At 41.4% G+C, this 19,493-nt stretch overlaps 1 long non-coding RNA gene across 1 annotated transcript; it reads left to right on the forward strand.

Annotated features, from left to right (window-relative positions):
• The first annotated feature begins 5,643 nt into the window (after positions 1–5,643).
• Positions 5,644–6,250, forward strand: LOC138593206 (uncharacterized). The gene is made up of 3 exons (XR_011308319.1): positions 5,644–5,732; positions 5,984–6,081; positions 6,216–6,250. It is a non-coding gene; the product is annotated as an uncharacterized lncRNA (long non-coding RNA).
• Positions 6,251–19,493: the final 13,243 nt, after the last annotated feature.

Genomic DNA, 19,493 nt, shown 5'->3' on the forward strand with positions numbered 1-19,493 from the left:
ATAATATGTAAACTCATTGAGACAGCTGCATACATTACCTTCTTTGCCTGTAAAGAAATGATTTTCATTCTTATCATTTTCCTCAGATTGTTGAATGAGAGTAGCTCCTGTGATCCAGTGGTTCCTCCAGTGATGGCAGGGAGATCTACAGTATTGAGGCCAGAGGACACAAGGAAACGTTCCAGTGTATTCTGGGTCCTATCCAACAATTGATCCTTGTCATGGGTTTCCAAGTCGCCTCAGGGAGGGCACTGAGATATCCAGTGATTTGAAGAGCTGTTGCTCAGATGTAAAAGCAGGTCGTTCACTAATCTGAAGATCGGTGGTTTGATCCAAAGTTCCTCCAGTCGCAGGTCAAAGTGTCCTCGGGCAAGATACTGAACCCACATAGAAGGCATAATGTCTTCAAACACATAGGCTATGCCTTCAGGGTGAGTGTATCTTATCTTATCTTAATTATTATTTTAAATCAAAAGCCTCCAGATAAAAACAGGCCCTGGTGCAAGACGCTACCTCAGGTGTCTTAAACCTTGCAAGACGCAAAGGCTACCTTGGGCATTACCAGCCCTGCCAGACGCAAAGGCTAAAGTTACAAAGGAGCCAACAGTTATTAATGAACCCTGGTGCAAGACGCTACCAAGGGCGTTCAAACCCTACCAGACGTGAAGGCTTCCTGGGGCAGGCTGGAGCCTGAAGTCGAGGGAGATGAGGTCCTGGAGCTCTCTTCCTGGTGCCTGTCTCCAAAGGAGCTGAGTCATGAAGTGGAGGGAGCTGACTCCTCAGAGATTTCCTCAAAGTGAAACCTCGGCCACGTCATACTTACCTGTTTCCCTGGGATTGGCTTCCCTGCATCTCTTTGCCACTGACCTGAGGCCTGATGCCGAAGGAGCAGACTCTTCAGAACTTTCAGACATTCGTTAGCAGTAATGGCGGCCGTGTTGTGTCACGTCAGTAAGTCATGATAGTGTGACAGTAAAGAATCATTGACTTTTTTTTCACACGTAATGTCAACCTTTGCTCTGAACAGAACAGATCAAAGACAGAGTTAAATGTTGTTTGTCTGATGATCATTTCCTCCTCTTCATCATCTTCATTCAATCATTAAAATAAACCCTGTTAGTTTAGTGGATGTGTTTTGTGTCACTGACTGCTGTGACTGATGTCATTGCTCCTCTCCTCCAGGAGGATGCGCTGTAGGACAAACAAACAAACAGCTGCTTTGTGCAGGTTTTCATGGAAACAAGAAACTAAGTGAGCAGTGCTGAAGCTGTTGTAACATGTAGACACGTTGTTGTTGTTGAGCGTGTGTGTTTGTTTGCCAGTATGCAGAGTGTAAAAAGACCGGGTCCCGCTGTATTACTCAGGCTGCACTACAGCGTCTATTCACAGGCGCGAGCCCACTACTGAGCGGCACGGGGGCTTTGACCTGCTCCGTTTCCTGGGCCGGTGCACCCCTCCTTACACGACCTGGTGGTCCCGGGCTCCCCCAGGAGCACCATATCGATACCGAACTTAGTGCGGACACCCGATCGACATAGTCCGCTGCAGCTCAGAGCTCCTGAGCTCAAACGATCCTCCAGCCTCAGCCTACCGGTAGCTTGGATTACAGGCGCGTGCCACCGCACCCGGCGAGAGATCCCCTCATTCATAGAGGGTTTGGGGTTTTGAAGACGTGACGTCTTCACAAAGTATGCTCAGGATGCAGCTGCAGTGCTGAAGGCTGGTCAGTAACTATCTGTACAACCTCCCTGTAACTTCCTCATGTATAAAACATGTTTTTAAATAAATAAAAAGATGTAATTATCTTTATCAAATGTGCTGCTGTTTGTTTGCATTTAGACGGAGAAAACGTCATCCGTCTTAATATATGTTGGAATATGTTGGCAAGCAGAGTTTATTTAGCACCTTTCACAGACACCAGTCCCAAAGTGCTTCACAGTCAAATAACAGAAGGCAAATAAACAATTAAATAAACAAAATAAAAACCAATAAGAACTTTACAGATTTGTAGGTTTGAAGCTGAAGATACAAAAGTTGATTTCCTCGTGGTGAAAATGTTGCTGTGTCTGTGTGCTGTATTTATTTAAAGCAGCAGTCTTAACTTACGCGCCTGTGAATAGATTACATAATTTACACAGAATTACATACAAAGTTTTAGTTAAAGACAAATTCATTTCTGAAATTTGAAACTCTGGCTTTGACATTCTGTCAACCTGAGCTCAAAACAGAGACAGAGTTAAATGTTCTGTATGTCTGAAGATCATTCCTGAAGGATTTTCTCCTTTTTATCAACTTCATTAAAGCACTAAAATAAAACCCTGCAATATCAGACGACAGTGACCTACGTGACCTACGTGACTGGTCAACACCACTCAGACTACAAACGTGCTACCAACATGAAACAGAACACTTCCTGTGCTAGAACCACCTACAGATTCTACTAACCTCCTCTCACCACACACCTCTGCGCTGCTCTTTGTTTCCTTTTGTTAGATGTGAATACTTTGTCTCCGTCTCAGAGCCGGACTGTGCATCATAATATGTTGATGAATGAACAAAACTGATTTGACTTCACGGAGTGAGTCTTTGTTGTTCTTGTTCAGGTGAATTTCTGTTGGTGTCTCAGTTCTATGAAACAAATACGATTTACGGTGCAATAGTTGATGTCACAGTTACGTTGACCTTTGACCTTTTAAATACGAAACGTCATCATTTTATCCTTTTAGATATTTGTGTGAATTTTTGTCATAGTTAGCGTTTGAATTGTTGTGTTTTGACCAAAAATGTGTAGTGAAGTCACAGTGACCTTTGACCTTTGATCACCAAATTCTAATCAGATCAACAAGTTTGTCCAAGTGTACATTTGTGTCAGGTCTGAAGAAGGGCTTCCTCAGATATCGTGTTCATGAGAAGTGGACGAACCAACAGAGAGCACAAAGACTGAACAGAAACACTGTTAGAGTTCTCATGTAGCTGCAGGACTAAACTGTTCACCTTCATGGCTGATATCTACTATTTGTATCAGATACAACACATATTCATGAGACAAGCCATCCTTATATTTTATATGAAAGTATTCCAGCCATGAACAGACTGCAAGTCGAGCATGTCATCACAAATACATTGTTTAGTTTTATAAATGATTCCACTTGAATTCATTTGAATTAAATTCTTGTTTTAATGTTATTTTATTGTTTGATCAAATTAACCCTCATGATCAATATTATCTCATATATCTTATATTGTAAATGTTTGACATCAAAATTGTATAATAATCTATTTTTGTTCAAACACTAGAGCCAGCAGAGCACATGTCTCATCAACACATATAACTGTTGTAACTCTTAAGTGTTTTTTTCAATCTCTTAATGTTGTAAAAAAAAAAGATGTCTCACGTTGTGCTGTCTGCTGTTTTCTTGTCTCATGTTTTCATTTTGAGGTTTTTCACCGTCTCTCCTCAGCTCTCTGACTAGCTGCACAATTTGACCACAAGTAAAAAGCTTGCAGACACGTGCAGCTCTGCAAGACACATCGAGACTAAAGTAATGTCATGTTGGAAAAAAATGTTTTTCAAGTAGGCCTACTGAAAGCACATGAAGTCCTTCACATCAGCACATTAATGCGAATAATTAGTAAAGATATAAACTGTGGCTCAATAACAACTAAAAAAAAATAATAATTAGTAACATGCCTTAACAATAAATATTTTAGTTCTTCAGAAGTAAATGTTCTAGATATAACTTCAGCTCTACAGGAAGAACCCTGTGGGCACCTGTATATAGTGTAGGGGGAGGAGAGGTGGTAACATAGGCGGTATAAACAGTCTTTGGTTGTTAACCACTGAAATATGTAGTAATAGCAGGAAGTATGAAGTAATTCTCACAGTGAGATGGTCACTGTTGTTTCCTCTCTGCTCACTCATCAACATGGCCGCTCATCTCAGCGCTCTTCTCATCCTTACTGGACTCACAGGTCGGTCACCGGGATTATTCTATCATTTGTATTTTCTGGTGATGTCAGAAGATGATGAGACTATAATTTCAACTTTTTATGGTCAATTTGTTTGTTGCAGGAATTCACAGCTTAACTACAGTCAGAAAAGTGTCAGTGAAGAGAGGAGGCTCCGTCTCTGTCCCGTGTCTCTATGAGTCTAAGTACACAACTCATGTGAAATACTTGTGTGAAGGACAGGATTGGTATACCTGCTCCTACGCAGTTAATACTAATGAACAAGATGGTTCAGGAAGGTTTATAATCTCTGATGACAAACAGCAAAGAATCTTCACTGTGACCATTAGTGACCTGTCTGTTAAAAGGTCTTATTACTGGTGTGCTGTGGAGATAAATGATGGGCCAGACATCAGGACGCCATTTCTGCTGTCCACAGGTAAGAAGCCTTAGAAGGGACTTTCTGTATGTTTTAACCTGTTTTACATATCTCAGGGTTTAAATCACTTATACAGATATTTTTAGGATCAAAGTATGTCCAGTGAAAATGCTTGTTTTTGCGCCTCACAGGCTCAGATTGTTATCTGATTGTTAACTGGCTAACAACATAAAGAAAGGATTGTTACACAAATAGACCTTTTTATGAAGGTAAGATCCTTTTTAACCAGAAAGAGCTGTGAGCTACATTGCTATCTTCTAATCCACCAGACTCCATTGACAAAAACAGTATTTTTTCCTCACAGAACACAGGAGTTCCTGGTCTCCTGCTGCCTCAATCAGGTAGTTTGTTTGTGTTATGTGTTGGATTTAAACATTTAAAACACCAAAGTCACACAACGATACAAATTAAGTAACCGGTTGATGCAGCAGTGGATCAGCAACTCCTGTGTTCTTTGGAGTTAAATTACTGTTTTTGTCAATGGAGTCTGGTGGCTTTGAAGTGGACGATTTACAGGTTGTTTCTTGTTTAAAAAAGCATCTTTCTGTTGTAAAAAAGGTCTTTCTCTGTAGCAAACCTGTTTGTAATGTTGTCAGACACTTAGAATAACAATTTGATCCCATTAGTACTCTTATCATCATCAGTCAATAATATTTGAAATAAATGTAAATGAAGTCATTTATCTACCACATGTACTCTTTGCAGAAAGTACTGATCAAACAGCTGAACACAACATTGTAGAAAATGCTGTTTGTTGTCCCTCAAGGTCGGCCCCAGCTCTCTGTGGATCGTCAGGAGGTTACAGGATTTATTGGAGAAGATGTTACCGTCCATTGTCACTATAGTGTTGTTGGAGAAAGTCGGTGGTGCAGGCTGGGAGGGTCCTGTGTGAAGGAGCCGTCTGGATCAATAGATGGAACAACAGTGACCATTAAAGTGGTCAAAGTCTCTTTAGTTTTCTCTGTGACTCTGAGTGGACTGAGGACACAGAGCAGCGGCTGGTACTTCTGTGTTAAAGGAGGCCTACAGATGCCAGTGCATGTAACTGTTCAAGAGAGACTCAGCACTAGTAAGTACCATAATACTGACCAACAGTACAGACGAGCACAAGGTTATAAAATGTGCAGTTATAATTTGCAACATTAGCAAAGCGTTGCATTTGATACAGATGTGATATTAGTATACATATTTGTGATATGATTCTGTTAATCATTCTGTTGTTTCTCTCAGCCGCACTCGCAGCAACAAGAGGTTCAAGCACCTTTGAAAGCACTCATCAACCTGTCAATCACACGTCTGTGTTTGAGTATGAAGAACACACCACAGTTCAGGCTGCGTCGCACAGGTCAGTTACATTTGCAGTCAATACACTATTTAGTAGACTGTGGCTGATTTAGGGGCCAATGAATCAGTCACAGATTTGAAGTGAAGTCTCAATACATGCATTTTAACATGAAGCTGCCTTTATTAATCATGAATAACGTCTAAACTGTATAAAATGGTGCAGCAGTATATTTCTTGATCACAACATAGTTCTACATGAAGGACACTGATCTGTTAATGATTTTCATCGTGTCTTTATAATTTATTCTACAGTGTTTCCTTCCACCTGAAGAGTTTCTCCGTCCGTCTGAGCGTGTTGATCCTCGTTGTGCTGGTCGGCTTGTTCGTATGGTTTATTTTCAAAAGACGAAGTAAGTCTGTGCTGATCTTAATAAATCCAACTCATGTTGTTTCTAACTATTTCTCTTTAAAACTGTAGACATGTGTCGCACAGTCATTGCACAATGAGAGACAGTAACAGGAGTTTTGATTGTTCCACTTTCAGAGCGGACCACAGCCCAAACATCAGCTGCAACACCAGTAAGATATTCTGATTCATCTCCACAGTGTTTATAATGAGAGAAAACGTCTCTTTGCAGAACGACTGTAGATGGTACAATATTGTGGATGTGCCTGTGAGCTTAAAGCTCAAAGTCAGTTTCACTTTAAGAATATTTTGACACGTTTTCTTCCTGGTGTTTCTTCCACGTGGAGAGTCAGATGAAAAGATTGAATCTATACTCAAATCAGTCAGTTAAATATAAAGCTACAGCCAGCACAGGGTGAGCTAAGCTTAACATAAAGACCTAATCAGCTACAGGCTGTATAGCTTCATATTAAAAGACAGACAAGACAGTGATATATATCAGTTTCAAAGAAAGCAAGTCAAAATATTTGTTTGTAATTATTCCTTAATGAGGGAAGTATATAAGATTGCTTATGGTTACTATTTTTAAAATGATGTAATGGACAGGTTATATCATCTTGTTCAGACTTTGTGTAAATGACATTAGTTTTGTCCTTTAACAGCCAGAAGAGGAAGTAACTTACAGGAATGTGGAGACAATGAGAGAGACTTCAGGCCAGGTAACTGTCAACTACTGAAACTGTCATTTGGATTTCACAATACTAGTACATCAAAATAAATATAGAAACACTTTACATGTTTTATTTAGAACTGAAGAACTGCACAGAATAAAACTGTCTTTCTGTGTGTGTGTCTCTCCCTCCATACCCAGAGGTCATATGCTGAAAGAGATGTGGATGGGATGTAACGCTCTGTGCTCACCAGAACAAACAGAAGAAAATGGGAGATTGAAGAGACGCTGGTTACACTGGTTCATTTTTCATTTCTGGTCATGGTGATGGTTTACTTTTTTCTCCAGTGAGATGTTGTGCTTTCTGCTGTTGTTGTTTGTGCAGTCGTTGCTATGGTAACGCCATCTAGAGTGTTAATTATAAGATTTACATGCTAAGATCAGTAAGCTGCCTTTATCAGTTAAAAGTCCAGTGCCACAGCTGATGAGCTCAGAATCATCTGCCGGGTTTCTGCGTGCCAGGCCACACACGCTTTATTTGTTCAATTGACTTGATCCGCCATCTTGAAGACACACGGGGCGCGACCACCTTCATGGTAGCTCCGCCATCTTGTCCTCTCTCTCTCTGCACCCCCCACTCACACACACACACACACACACACACACACTCACACACACACACACACACGTGTGGGCCTCTGCTTTGTGTATTGTAAATAGCTGCTGGTATTTAGGTTTGATAGTTATTTGTTTGGTTAAGTGTCATCAACTTTGATTGGTGCTGCTTGTTAAATAAATTCTATTTATAATTTACAGAGAAGTTGTTTGTAATTACTTGTGTATTCACATTGTGGTTATAGCTGGTTGCGAAGGTCAGTGCTCAGATTCATACCTTCCCTTTTTCACTTTTAATTGAAAATATTGATATTTCATAACAATATTGACTTTGTATAAGTGTAATATTGAGGCTGAGTCTTCTTCTTTTTGGTTATTACTACCTGATCCCAGGGTGGTGCCCTGAAATTAGTCATTCTAACTGATAATCTTTTATTAAAATTAATAATCGGAATTCTTATTAATATTTTTCTTAATAGCCAAAATGCTCCGACCAAATCCCATCAACTCATTAAATCAGCTCTTCAGCAAACATCGTTTTTTCAGCCATATTTAATATGAAACATCTTGAAGAGTATATAGAATAGATATTGTTTAAGTAGAGCATTCACCTCCAGATAAATTGTTTCAGTACAAATACTTTAAAAATGACCTCCATCGTTCAGGTCACCTGGACATGAGCCAGCATTACAGTATTCTCACTACATCTAAGTAACAAAGTACCTCCGGTAACCTCCAAGTGCAGACAAATTAAACTGGGCTGCAGTGGAGAGGCAATTGATGATTCTAAGGCCAGGAAGATGTCTTCCAGATTAAAGTAAAAAGAGCGAGGCAATAGTTGGGATCAGCGATTAGGATTGTAATCCTTCTCATGAATCCAGGGAATTACCGGTCCCGTCCTAGGAAGTGTTGAATTTTGCCTGGAGGTGTGGCTGCGTGCGTGCTGCTGTGTGCGCGTGACGGCGGCCGTGCTGCTGCGTGCGCGTAACAGCGGGCGCGCTGCTCTGCGGCGCACCTCAGCAGGTGATTGCAATTGAACTAATCAGCAGCACACGCCACAAACGCCCCAGTAGTTTGGCTGTGTGCAAGACGGCGGAGGACAGCAGAAGCAAAGCTAAAGAAGCTTCACAAATTAATCAAACGCATGGGGAAAGGACTCGAATCAAAAGGGCTACCGGTAAGCTCACGTCTCTTCACTGGACTCTGAAATGTGATCTCTGGCTGTGTTGTGGTCCATGTATTGGGGTAAATGAATTGTACTGTCTGTTGTTGACGGGAGAGATTAACATTGTTTTATACGGTAAAGTTCAGTTTAAAGGCAGCACTTGTCGTTGCAATTGGCTTAACATTTATTTAGATATTAAACTGTTAAGATGTGGGTACAATTTGTGCTTATTTCGTTTCTTTGCGTTACCTACCTTATTTACTATAAAATATCTGTTTAAATTGTAAAACAAATTGTGACCCAATTAGGTTGCTTAAAACTGTGCTTAAAAATAGATGTCTAAGAATAGAAAAGAGTTGATGAAGTTTTTAAATAGCACTAGTTAAAATATAGTGAATTTTTTGCTTCATTAAAATGCAAAGTAAAAATATTTAATTTATGTATAAAAATAAGGGTATTTCTGTTCAAAAATGGTTGTTAAAATCTACAGTAAAATCGGTTTAAAATGCTTGATTTCATTTAAGTTAAGAAATGAGTATTAAAGGTATGAGTGTTAAAATTGTGATAGAAATACATGTCACGTCTAAAATCTGTATAAAATAATTTAGGTTAAAACACAAGGTAAAAACAGGTTTAATTTACACAGTACTTACCTGGGTTGATATTTAGTGAGACAATGGTTAATGTATGTTTAAAATCTACTTACCTTTTACCTAATTAGATGCACTTTCCTGAAAATGCGTTTAAATGTATTTATCTTGGTTGATGGAAAATGCAGAATTTTATTTACATTTGTTTAATTCTTGTGTTTAAAGGTTTTTCACCTTCCTTGTTTATTGGTCAAAATAAACTGAAGATCGAGTGAAATCCTGAGTCTGGTCAAGTCCTTCCTTTTTCAAGTGTTGGAAGCCATGACGTTGTAAATACACTTGACAGTCACTATAGTAACATTAATTTCTGCTTCAAGCAACTGACTCAAAGTATATACATATATGTATATGAAATAAAATAAATAATAAATAGATTCTTACACTCATACACTCATACACACATTCCACAAACATATACCAGCATTTTTTACCATACATTCATTGCCAACGTATGCAGTTAAAAAAACAACATGGTATTAAAAAAAGTGATGATGAAGTGCGTTGACAGTATTGCACATGGGTAGTTATTGCCCATTAATGCTGACTTGTATTGGGGGTGTGTGCTTTCAGTAATTATGTTACTGTTAGTTACTGTGGCGGACGGTCATGTGGTCCGTTTTTCTCTATTTCTGGCTCCTGTCATCAACGTCTGACTAATATGTAAAGTTTAAATAACATTTGTATCTCCATCTACATACGGTACCTTCATCAGCACCTGGGGGCCACTGTCTAATGTTGTTAATCCAACTACCCATGCTGCTGTCACGGGCAGCAGGCAGTAGCAGACTGACCGCAGTAATGGAGGCTGACACACAAGGGCGGAACCACTGACTGTATAGATGGATGACGCGTCTCCATCTGCTCTCATCGCACAGAATTGATGCCAAAATAGCCCCCATGATAGGCGCTGCCATCTTACGATGGTGACGTCATTTGGAGCCAGAGTCTGCGCAGTAGAGATTGGCAGGTTGCGCCCTCGTAGCCACTTCTTGCTAGAGCTCGAGCTAAATCGATTAATCTGCTGTAATTATCATCACTGTGGTTATTCAGCTGCTGTGTACTTAAACAGACACTAGTTTTCATCAAGCACTCTCGTTGTTGCATTAGCGTCATATCTGCTAAACCCTTAACTTTATACTCGCTTAGCCGTTAGCTTAGCAGCTAGCTTAATCAATTGAAATGTCTTCTCCTTCTCCCTCCTGCTCTCCTGATCTGCCCTGTTCGGTGTGTCAGATGTTTAGCTCTACCTCGACCTCCTTTACGGATAAGGGTACTTGTATGAAATGTAGTATTTTTGGAGCTATGGAGGCGAGGATCACGGAATTAGAGACGCGGCTCCGCACCTTGGAAAACCAAGCATCGCTAGCTGCTGTCGTCGGCAGCAAGCCCCCAGGGCCAGTAGCTGATGCGGGCCGACCTAGCGTAGCTTCTCCCCCGGCAACTCCCAAGCAGCCGGGATGCAGTGGCTGGGTTACTATCAGAGGGAAGCATAGCCGCAAGACAAAGCACACGGTTCACCACCAACAACTTCACGTTTCGAACAAGTTTTCCCCACTCAGCGACACACCCGCTGAGAAACCAACTCTGGTTATTGGCAGCTCCATAGTCAGAAACGTGAAGTTAGCGAGGCCAGTGGCCATAGTGAAATGTATTCCTGGGGCCAGAGCGGGCGACATCGAGTCCAATTTAAAACTGCTGACAAAGGATAATCGTAATTTTGATAAGATTGTAATTCATGTCGGCGTTAATGACTCCCGGTTACGCCAATCGGAAGTCACTAAAATTAATGTTGAGTCGGTGTGTGCATTTGCAAAGACGATGTCGGACTCCGTAGTTTTCTCTGGACCCCTGCCCAATCTGACGAGTGATGACATGTATAGCCGCATGTCATCATTCAACCGCTGGCTGTCGAGGTGGTGCCCAGCAAACGATGTGGGCTTCATAGATAACTGGCAGACATTCTGGGGAAAGCCTGGTCTTATCGGAAGAGACGGCATTCATCCCACTTTGGATGGTGCAGCTCTTTTGTCTCGTAATATGGCTAAGTTTGTTAGTCGTAAAACCTGACAAACCAGAGTTGAGACCAGGAGGCAGAGCTGTAGTCCTACACACTCCTCTGAGCTTCCCTGTGAGCAGTTTCCCAGCCACAATGTTAATGTTATAGAGACTGTGTCTGCCCCCCAACCCAGGCCTTTTATTACAGTTAATTCAAACTCAAATAAAAAGGAGTAAATCAAAAAAATGTAATAAAAATTAAAACAACCGAAGTTATGCCAAAAAATATGAGAATATCAGATCCCTGTCATCTAAAGCTCTATTAGTGAACGATCTGATATCAGATTATCATATTGATTTACTCTTTAACTGAGACTTGACTGTGTCAGGAAGAATATGTCAGCTTAAATGAATCCACTCCTCCCAGTCATCTTAATACTCATATTCCTCGAGACACTGGTCGAGGTGATGGAGTGGCAGCTATCTTCAGTTCTAGTCTTCTAATCAACCCTCGACCAAAACTTAGTTTCAGCTCTTTTGAAAGCCTTGTTCTGAGTTTTTCACACCCAGCTTGGAAAACTTTACAGCCTGTTTAATTTGTGATAGTATACCGCCCTCCTGGCGCATACTCTGATTTTCTAACTGAATTCTAAGAGTTTTTATCAGATTCAGATTTCAGATGAAATAATTATTGTAGGGGACTTCAATATTCATGTAGATGTTGATAATGATAGTCTTAGCATGGCATTGATGTCCCTTTTGGACTCTTGGTTTCACTCAAAGTGTAAACCAGCCTACTCACCGCTTTAACCACACCCTCAGCCTTGTTCTAGCTTATGGCCTTGAAACCGAAAACTTAATTGTCTTCCCACAAAATCCTCTTCTATCAGATCACTATTTAGTAACATTCGATGTCCTATTAACCCACTACTCTCCAGTTAACAAAAATGTACTCACAAGATGTTTGTCTGATAGGACTGTAGCTAAATTTAAGGAAACAATTCCAGCTGCTTTTAATTCTTTACCACATCTGTTTACTACAGAAAGCTCTTGTGCTAATGTTAGTCCCTCTCAGCTTGATCAGTTTGTTGATAGTACTGCAGGTTTGCTGAGAAGTACTCTAGACTCAATTGCCCCCTTAAAAAAGAAGATTATTAAACGACAGAGGCTAGCTCCATGGTATGACTCAGAAACTCGTAACTTGAAGCAAATATCGAGTAAATTTGAAAGAATGTGGCGATCCACCAAAACAGAAGAGTCTCGTTTACTCTGGCAAAATAGTCTTAATAAATACAGGAAGGCCCTACGGCATGCTCGAGGTGTCTACTACTCCTCCCTCATAGAAGAAAATAAAAACAATCCCAGGTACCTTTTCAGCACTGTAGCCAGGCTGACAGAGAGTCACAGCTCCACTGAGCCAGGTATTCCTATAGGCCTCAGCAGTGACGGTTTCATGAGCTTCTTTAATGACAAAATCCTAAAGATTAGAGACAAAATTTGTAACCTCCTGCCGTTAACCGGTGCAGATGTATCTTTGGAAACACCTGGAAAAACCCGATGTTTACCTTGACTGTTTTTCTCCAATTGACCTTACTGAGCTAAATTCTCTGATATCTTCGTCTAAACCATCAACCTGTCTTTTAGACCCGATTCCAACCAAGCTGCTTAAGGAAGTCTTTCCCTCAATTAGCACTTCTTTGCTAGATATAATCAATATGTCTTTATCGACGGGCTATGTACCCCAGCCTTTTAAACTAGCTGTAATTAAGCCACTTCTTAAAAAGCCTACCCTAGATTCAGGCACCTTAGCTAACTATAGACCTATATCTAACCTTCCTTTTATCTCAAAGATCCTTGAGAAAGCAGTCGCTAATCAATTATGTGACTTTCTTCATAACAACAGTTTATTTGAGGACTTTCAGTCAGGATTTAGAGTCCACCATAGCACTGAGACAGCCCTTGTGCGAGTTTCAAATGATCTACTTACTGCTTCAGACAGAGGACTTCTCTCTGTACTCGTCCTGTTAGATCTTAGTGCCGCTTTCGACACGATAGACCATCACATCCTGTTACAGAGATTAGAACATTTAATTGGCATTACAGGATCTGCACTAAGTTGGTTTAAATCTTATCTATCAGATCGATCTCAGTTTGTTAATGTTCATGATGTGTCCTCTATGCAAACCAAAGTTAGTCATGGAGTTCCACAAGGTTCTGTGCTCGGACCGGTTCTTTTTACCTTATATATGCTTCCTCTGGGTAATATCATGAGGAAACACTCCATTAATTTTAATTGTTATGCGGATGATACTCAATTATACTTATCTATGAAGCCAGACGAAACCAATCTATCTAAACTAGAAGCATGCCTTAAGGACATAAAGATCTGGATGACTAGAAACTTTCTGCTACTTAATTCAGACAAAACTGAAGTTATTGTGCTCGGCCCAAAACACCTTAGAGACTCTTTCTCTAATGATATAGCTGCCCTAGATGGCATCAGCCTGGCATCCAGCACTACTGTTAGGAATCTGGGAGTTCTATTTGATCAGGATATGTCCTTCATCTCACACATAAAACAAATATCAAGGACAGCCTTCTTTCATCTCCGCAACATAGCAAAAATCAGACACATCTTGTCTCAAAACGATGCAGAAAAACTAGTCCATGCATTCGTTACTTCCAGGTTGGATTATTGTAACTCGTTACTATCAGGCTGCCCTAATAAGTCACTAAAAACTCTGCAGCTGGTACAAAATGCTGCAGCATGTGTGCTGACAAGAACTAGGAAGAGAGATCACATCTCTCCTGTATTAGCCTCTCTGCACTGGCTTCCTGTAAAATCTAGAATAGAATTTAAAATCCTTCTTCTTACTTACAAAGCTCTTAATGGTCAGGCACCATCATATCTTAAAGAGCTCATAGTGCCATATTACCCCTCTAGAACATTGCGCTCCCAGGATGCAGGCCTGCTTGTGGTACCTAAAGTCTCTAAGAGTAGTGTTGGAGGTAGAGCCTTCAATTACCAGGCCCCCCTCCTCTGGAACAATCTACCAGTCAAGGTCCGGGAGGCAGACACCCTCTCTTCTTTTAAGAGTAGACTTAAAACTTTCCTCTTTGATAAAGCTTATAGTTAGGGCTGGCTCAGGCTTGGACTAGCCCATAGTTATGCTGCTATAGGTTTAGACTGCCGGGGGATCTGACACACCAAGCTCCTCTCTCCCTCTCTCTCTCTCTCTCTCTCTCTCTCTCTCTCTCTCTCTCTCTCTCTCTCTCTCTCTCTCTCTCTCTCTCTCTAACTCTCTCTCTCTCTCCCTCTCCCTCTCCCTCTCCCTCTCTCTCTCTCTCTCTGACTCTCTCTCTCTCTCTCTGACTCTCTCTCTCTCTCTGACTCTCTCTCTCTCTCTCTCTCTCTCTCTCTCTCTAACTCTCTCTCTCTCTCCCTCTCCCTCTCCCTCTCCCTCTCTCTCTCTCTCTCTCTCTCTGACTCTCTCTCTCTCTGACTCTCTCTCTCTCTCTGACTCTCCCTCTCTCTCTCTCTCTCTCTCTCTCTGCTTCTCTCGCTGATTTATTCATTTATTTATTTTGTTAATCTTCACCCTAGTCTACCACTATTATTGGCATTGTAACCATAAGTATGTGTCTGTTGTTGTTCATGTAACAAGGACATATGTTGTTGTGGTAACAAGAACATATGTTGTTGTTGCTCTCTTTGCCTGTCTCTATCCTGCATCTCCTTCTATCCCATGTTCGGCCCATCCAGTCGAGGCAGATGGCTGTTCAACATGAGTCTGGTTCTGCTCGAGATTTCTGCCTGTTAAAAGGAAGTTTTTCCTTGCCAATGTGCCAAATATTGCTAAGTGCTACTCATGGTGGATTCATGTTGGGACTCTCTTTAAATAACTTAACAAAGAGTCGTCTAGACCTGCTCTTTCTGTAAAGTGTCTCGAGATAACCCTGGTTATGATTTGGCGCTATAAAAATAAAATTTGATTGATTGATTGATTGATCAGCCACTGTTGTCACCAGACGAGCAGTTACAGTGTGGGCAGGTGTGTCTAGTCAATACAGAACTGCCCTACGGGGAACGGCTGCTGGAGACTGGGGTACCTCAAATGGAGTGGCCTGCACTTTCTCCAGACCTGAATCCCATAGAAAACCTATGGGATCAGCTGAGTCGCCGTGTAGAGGCTCGGAACTCCCCAGAACCCCAGAACCTCAATGACCTGAGGGCCACCCTTCAAGAAGAGTCAGATGCCATGCCTCAGCAGTCAATAAATCAATTTGTGAACAGCATGAGACGTCGTTGTCAAGGTGTAATTGTTGCTCAAGGGCACATGACAAGTTATTGAGACATTGACATTTTGTGTAGTGGTGTACCCACCACTGTTGTTGGCTTTTGTTTCAATAAATAGTTTAGGATGAGGAAATCACCATTGCATGCTCCTACGTAAATGCCCTACTTTCATGATATAATACCACTGTAGCGTGAACTTTTTACATTTTCCATAAATTTCACCCGAAAGCCAAATATCTCTAACTTTTTGTGAGTAGTGTCTGTTTTGCAAGTAGGCATACTGAGGGCACATGAACTTCACATCAGCACATAAATGCAATATTTGGTAAAGATATCGACTATGGCTGTAGACGAAATATATAAAAACTAAAAATTAGAAAAGTGTGTACAATAAATATGTGAGTTCTTCAGAAGTGTCAGAAGTCACCACCCACTCGGGTCTGAGGTGTAATGATTATTTTAACCAGAGATCTTTTAAGCAGGTCCTGCCCCTTTCTTTGTGCAGCCTTACTGTCACTTATAAGCAACCTTAGTTGTCAAGAGAATGCTGGGAGGGTCATACACTATGGCGCAGGGAAAAGGACAAAAGTAAGACTATTGAGAGGCCGAAGGAGGCTATATCCTTGCCGAAGCCAGCAACTGATCTGGCCAATGATAAGCCAGCGCAGGTAACTGAGAGGCCGGCGGTGGTAAATGAGAAGCCACCTATTCATTCGACCAGGGCCGCAAGTCATGCGTCTAACATAGCAACCAATTGGATGGGCTACTGGCTAGGCTGGTTGGTAGCTTCCCAGGCTGGCGACTAGCACGCCGAAGCTAGCAACCCACTGAACCAGTTACTGAAAAGGCTGGTCATTAGTTTCCCAGGCTGGCGAGAATAGTCTACATAGTAGAATCTGTAGGCAGGGACGTGGATTTCCGGGAAGGCGAGTGTTCTGGTTTCCATTTGTACTATGCTCGACCACCTCACAAAGCCCTCCACCAGGCTCCTGTACTCCCCCTTCCGTCCATTCCTGACACAGCCGACGATCACAGTGTCGTCTGAGTATTTCTGCATGTGGCCGAGCTCAGAGTTGTGCTGGAAGTCAGAGGTGTAGAGGGGAAAGTACCGTCCCCTGTGGTGCTCCAGTGCTGCTCCAGTGCTGCTGACCACAGTGTCAGATGTGCAGCCTTTCAGCCTGACGTACTGTGGTCTCTCTGTCAGATAGTCTGTAATCCATCTCACCAGATCCACCCTCATCTCTGTCAGCTTGTCTCTCAGGAGTAGGGGCTGGATGGTATTAAAGGATCTGGAAAAATCAAACAACATGATTCTAACCGCGCCACTGCCCTTGTCCAGGTGACAGTGAGCCCTGTGTAGCAGATAGAGGATGGCGTCGTCCACGCCCACCTTCACCTGATATGCGAACTGCAGAGGATCTTGTGCGTGGCGGACCTGGGGTCTGAGGAGATGGAGCAGCAGCCGTTCCATGGTCTTCATCATGTGTGATGTCAGTGCAACCGGCTGGAAGTCATCTGGCTCAAGTAGCATTAAGTAAACATGAACCTTTTTTAACCTGCTATAGATGTTGGACTGCATGTATTGAGTACACCTGATATAGTTTGATTGTAAGATCTGGAACAGGAGCGGCATGCCGGTAGAGAACGGCAGCAGCAGACTGATCGACAGGCTGACTTGCCACCACAGTAATGGAGGGTGCCACACGATGGCAGAACACACAAATCAAGATATTCATAGAAGTGTTGGAAGAAAAAGTTTTACAAGTAGGCCACTGAAAGCATGTGAACTCCTTCACATCAGCACAAAGTAAAGGCAAATTACTTGAGTGTTCATTAAACACAATAAAACACAAGATATCAGCTATATGAAAAATAAATTAGAAAACCAACAAATAGAAACATGCAAAAACAAGAAATATCTGAGAGTGGGAACCTGTATACAGTGTAGGGGGAGGAGAATTGTTAATGTAGACAGTAGAAACAGTCTTTGGTTGTTAACCACTGAAATGACCTATGTAGTTATAGCAGGAAGTATAAAATCATTCTCACGGTGAGATGGTCGCTGTTGTTTCTTCTCTGCTCACTCATCAACATGGCCGCTCATCTCAGCGCTCTTCTCATCCTTACTGGACTCACAGGTCGGTCACCGGGATTATTCTATCATTTGTATTTTCTGGTGATGTCAGAAGATGATGGGACTATAATTTCAACTTTTTATGGTCAATTTGTTTGTTGCAGGAATTCACAGCTTAACTACAGTCAGAATACTGTCAGTGAAGAGAGGAGGCTCCGTCTCTGTCCCGTGTCTCTATGAGTCTAAGTACACAACTCATGTGAAATACTTGTGTGAAGGAATGAATTGGCGTACCTGCTCCTACGCAGTTAAAACTAATGAACAAGGTGGTTCAGGAAGGTTTTTAATCTCTGATGACAAACAGCAAAGAATCTTCACTGTGACCATTAGTGACCTGTCTGTTTATGGGTCTTATTACTGGTGTGCTGAGGAGATAAATAATGGGCCAGACATCAGGACGTTATTTCAGCTGTCAGTTACCACAGGTAAGAAGCCTTAGAAGGGACTTCCTGTATGTTTTAACCTGTTTTACATATCTCTGGGTTTAAATCACTTATACAGATATTTTTAGGATTAAAGTATGTCCAGTAAAAATGCTGGTTTTTGCCCCTCACAGGCTCAGTTTGTTATCTGATTGTTAACTGGCTGACAACATAAAGAAAGGATTGTTACACAAATAGACCTTTTTATGAAGGTAAGATCCTTTTTAACCAGAAAGAGCTGTGAGCTACATTGCTATCTTCTAATCCACCAGACTCCATTGACAAAAACAGTATTTTTTCCTCACAGAACACAGGAGTTCCTGGTCTCCTGCTGCCTCAATCAGGTAGTTTGTTTGAGTTATGTGTTGGATTCAAACCTTTAAAACACCAGAGTCACACAACGATACAAATTAAGTAACCGGTTGATGCAGCAGTGGATCAGCAACTCCTGTGTTCTTTGGAGTTAAATTACTGTTTTTGTCAATGGAGTCTGGTGGCTTTGAAGTGGACGATTTACAGGTTGTTTCTTGTTTAAAAAAGCATCTTTCTGTTGTAAAAAAGGTCTTTCTCTGTAGCAAACCTGTTTGTAATGTTGTCAGACACTTAGAATAACAATTTGATCCCATCAGTACTCTTATCATCATCAGTCAATAATATTTGAAATAAATGTAAATGAAGTCATTTATCTACCACATGTACTCTTTGCAGAAAGTACTGATCAAACAGCTGAACACAACATTGTAGAAAATGCTGTTTGTTGTCCCTCAAGGTCGGCACCAGCTCTCTGTGGATCGTCAGGAGGTCACAGGATTTATTGGAGAAGATGTTACCGTCCATTGTCACTATAGTGTTGGTGGAGAAAGTCGGTGGTGCAGGCTGGGAGGGTCCTGTGTGAAGGAGCCGTCTGGATCAATAGATGGAACAACAGTGACCATTAATGTAAAAGTCTCCAAAGTTTTCTCTGTGACTCTGAGTGGACTGAGGACACAGAGCAGCGGCTGGTACTTCTGTGATAAAGGAGACCTACAGATGCCAGTGCATGTAACTGTTCAAGAGAGACTCAGCACTAGTAAGTACCATAATACTGACCAACAGTATAGACGAGCACAAGGTTATAAAATGTGCAGTTATAATTTGCAACATTAGCAAAGCGTTGCATTTGATACAGATGTGATATTAGTATACATATTTGTGATATGATTCTGTTAATCATTCTGTTGTTTCTCTCAGCCGCACTCGCAGCAACAAGAGGTTCAAACACCTTTGAAAGCACTCATCAACCTGTCAATCACACGTCTGTGTTTGAGTATGAAGAACACACCACAGTTCAGGCTGTGTCGCACAGGTCAGTTACATTTGCAGCAGTATATTTCTTGATCACAACACAGTTCTACTTGAAGGACACTGATCTGTTAATGATTTTCATCGTGTCTTTATAATTTATTCTACAGTGTTTCCTTCCACCTGA

This window comes from Semicossyphus pulcher, unplaced genomic scaffold, assembly GCF_022749685.1.
Source record: "Semicossyphus pulcher isolate SPU_LCO1_2020_fin unplaced genomic scaffold, fSemPul1.0.p SCAF_16, whole genome shotgun sequence".
NCBI lineage: Eukaryota > Metazoa > Chordata > Actinopteri > Labriformes > Labridae > Semicossyphus > Semicossyphus pulcher.